Consider the following 4,322-nt stretch of genomic DNA (forward strand, 5'->3'; position numbering starts at 1 on the left):
TTGTTCACAGAATATAAGAAATTAAGGGGTTTAGCCTCAAAATTCTCAGAAGGCTTGATTTTAAAGGAACATGTTCTAGCAAGTTCAGAATAAATTGTTTGGAGAGAATTTCAGAGAAAAGGGGAAATTTGGCTAGACACTTAATATGAAGAAATTGAGGGTATAGAGCAGGTGTAGTCAGTATACAAGAAAGGAGGAAAAGGGTGCTGGATTTGATATTTGGCAATGAGGCACCAAGGGAGAGAAGCAAGATGGCACAGGAGTCAGAGCCTGAGACAAGAATCCATGAAAGTAGAACCCAAGGGTTATTTTTTATCTTTCTTTAATTATTTATTTTGCCTCAGTTAATCTTAAAATAATATTATAAGAGAAGTCATTTTAGAATCTTGATAGCATTTGGAAGCTTTAAAATATTAATTGAAATAGAAAATTTCTGGAAATTTTTGAACTATTATAATCCAATTCAGTTTAAGTTTGGGGATTTCAAAAATTCCATAATGGCCATTGATAGTCTAAATTTCCTTTGATCAGATTGAACCATTTAGTTTGCTTTCAAAATAAATGAGCAAGGACTGTGATTTTTAGACATAAAATCAGCCAGATCATCTGTTAGTAGAGCACCATCAAAACACTTAAATAATGAGATCCCATTCCTTAGAAGTTCTTTCACTCTGAATTAAACAACAATTCTCAAACAGCTCAATTCAGCTTGCTTGTATCAAATCTAATACCAGACAGTTTAAGGGAACACCTTGATCCAGAGTGCCAGGACAAAGACTTTTTAATCCAGTTTTCAGAGAACAGCTTCTTCCAAAGGAAGAGACTGAAGGCTGAAAAGCTAGCATAGTTTCAGTGAAGCGGCCCTTGTTCCTGAAGGAATGGGCTGAAGGCATTTTCAGTCAGGTTGTATTGAAGCAATCAGATCTCAAAATCAGACTGAAGTACAAATTATCAATTGCAAATAGAACAAAGCTTAACTAGAAAGATGAAATCTTAAAATAGATGCTGAATAAAACCTGGAGATCTTCAAATGCAAAGAAGGCATGAGCTCAAATCCAGGAGAAAGACATACCCTTAAATATCAGAGTCAATGAGAAAAACTGAGCAAAAAGTGACGCAATTGTGGATTCTGCACCTGTTTGCTCACCAACCATAGAGCTTTTGGGTGTCTTATCTGGTCATGTATGGGTCACCTAAATATCAACCTAAAACAAATAGAGTGTTAGATATTTCTTCAGCAAAGATTTTTTTAAAGGGATTAGCAGAGAATTGCAATTCTGGAATCTGCAACTGTGGTGAGCCATGTGCAAGTTTGTCCTAATGGCTAGGGGAGGAGACCACTTTTATAGAGGGGAAAAAGAAGTTGGGAGGGTTTTAGTAAACAGAGAGTCCATTACTTTTCACTGGCTGAGTCTTTGCTAGGACAGAAGAACCTTTCTTCTTGTTGGGCTCTGCTACTGTCATAGCACTTTCCCTTATGATCTCCCAGCTCTATTTAATTGAAGTTTCTGTTTATTAATTTTTCACACCTTGCTATCAATGATGGCTGCTTTATGTCTCACAAAGTCTTCTTCCCTATTCTCAGGGTTAAGGACATGTAAACAGTTTTCCTGGAGTTGCATGGCTCATTAATTAAGGGAATTATGTCGGTTTTTATACAGCATAAATGCTGGAGAAGGCTCAGAACTAATCTGAAGACTTTGGTGAATTTCCGAAGTTGAATTACAGCTCTGCCTAAGCCAAAAGCAGAAAATGATATCAGTACTAACCACAAGTTAATCCTCAAGAATGTTTCTAGATCAATAGACCAATACTTGATCCCTCTTCTCAGACTGACTCCTACATATAATGACAGACTGATCCCCAACTTTGTGTTCCTCCTTACCTCTATCCACAGTTATAGATTGAAACTTGCCACCATAACCTATTTCCTAAATATATACCAGTGGAAATAGGAGGTCTGGTAAGGATTTGTTTGCATTAGTGTTATTGAGTCCCATGTCAGGGGAGCTAAAACTCAATGATTACTTCTGACATTTTTTTCATTAATTGGTTTAAAGTTGGGAGAGAACAGCTCAGAATATAAAAATATTTAGATGACATTCATGGGAAAAAAATAAGTCACCTACTCCAACAAGTGGTTAAGAAGAATTTCAGTGTGAAAAGCTCTGTGCTAGGTGCTATAAAAATGTAAAAGGTGAAAAACACAGTTAAAAAAAAATCTGAAACACCTTTATTTATGAACGATAGAGTCACAATAGTTCGTCTTGAGAAGAACATGGTAGTAAAGATAATAGAATGAAGCTGATGAAAATAAGGATGTTAATGACTATGCTATTGGGGTAGAAACTAAGGTTTGTGTGAAGCTGACACCATGTTACATTTTATAGGAAAATTTTACTTCTTACATAAAAATTAATAAATATTTGCATTCATTTTCTGTAACTTCTATAGGAAATCTCCACAAATTTAGCAACCAAAAACAATACATTTTTGTTATCTCAGAGTTCTGTAGTTGATAAATTTGGACATGGCATGGCTCATGGCTATTTCTGAGCTCCATGTTTCACAAGGCCTGGACTCAATGAACCAATGTAACAATAAGACTGTATTCCTTTCTAGAGGCTCTGGAAAAGAACCTGCTTCCCAGCTGATTCAGATTGTTGGTACTATTTAGTTCCTTGTGCTTTATAAGACTGGAGTCTCTCTTGACTTCCTGACTTTTCTGTCTTCCTCTTCTCTGAAGAGCTCCTCTGATGTTTCCACTTGGATAATCCAAGTACACTTCTCTATTTAAGAGCAGAAACATAGTAGCCTTAATCACAAATGCCTTAGCAGCAGTACCTAGATTAGTGTCTGATTGCATAACCAGGGAGCAAAAATCTTTAGAGTTTGTCAACCTCAGTGTTCAACAGAACTCCTGAATGAAGAAATGCTGATTTATTTCTTCAAGTGAAGGCCATAAATCACAGATTATCTCAGAGCTAGAAGCTTGTAGAAAGTGGGGTAAAATGATGGGAATTGCTGATCATTTACAAACATAAAGGCTGAAGTGATTTTGCTGTTTAAATATCAGTTTCCTTTGAAGACACCAATCACAGATGTCAATCTTGTGGTTAAAAAATCAATATATTTCTAGAGTGATATTCAGTTAGAAGGGTCATAAATTGTGCATATGGCTTACAAGAAATGGATGGGGAGCCTTGCCCAGCATATTGACTATTCTGTCTTTGAAATGTTGCCATTTCATTAATTAAGATGATTTCCTAGGCAGAAGAAGTCAGATTTATGACTGTGATTGGAGGAGTTGATATAAGCCTTTACCGAGCTTTGGCTTTGGGTCAGAAATCTGTGAGTTACTTTCACACTCATAATGTCTTTTGGCTTTCTGTTTGGACAGAGTGAGTGGTTCTGTGCCTCCCTGTGCTTTCCTGCTGGACAGGCCAAAGGAGGTGAAAAGGTACTGAGAGCTGGAAAGCTCATCCAGCCAAGCCTGACCATGAGGCTGCTACTTTTGGAACACTAGACTTCCATGGGAATATATATTGTAAATGGAAGAAACAAAGATGGCCATTGTTTTGGCCACTGTGAAAAACATTTCTTAATTTCTCAGATTTACATTGTTTCCTATTTGGATAGTACACCACAGGTCTTCTTTAGGGTGGAAGAAATACATGCTAACTTATCTGATAAAATTTTACCTTGGAAACATGTGCCATGATTTTAAATTAGGGAAAATTGGATGCAGGGTTTTCCCCTTTAGCATATTACAAAAATTAGAGCATTTTATTTTTAAATATAATTATGGTTTTAAAAAGTGTTTTGTTTCTCTGGTTTGTGTTTATTATGAAACAGGGCAATGCCTCTAGTCACCTTAATCATGGAGAGAGGACTGGAAAACTCCTCAAGGAAGTTAGCAATTGCCTCAGAAGGACAGGGTTGCTGAATGCTGTATATACACACGCAGCTACAGTCATCAAGACAGTAGGAAATTGGCACACACACACACACACACAAACAAATATGGACCAATGAAACAAGATAGAAATCCCAGGGAGAAACCTACACACCTATGGGCACCTTATCTTTGACAATGAAGGCAAGACTATACAATGGAGAAAAGATAATCTCTTCAATAAGTGATGTTGGGAAAATTGGACAGCTATATGTAAAAGAATGAAATTAGAACACTTCCTAACACGGTACACAAAATTAAACTCAAAATACATTCCAATCCCAAAGAAAGGCAATGTCAAAGAATGCTCAAACTACTGCACAATTGCACTCATCTCACACGCTAGTAAACTAATGCTCAAAATTCT

Source organism: Bison bison, unplaced genomic scaffold (assembly GCF_000754665.1).
Source record: "Bison bison bison isolate TAMUID 2011002044 unplaced genomic scaffold, Bison_UMD1.0 scf7180017864489, whole genome shotgun sequence".
NCBI lineage: Eukaryota > Metazoa > Chordata > Mammalia > Artiodactyla > Bovidae > Bison > Bison bison.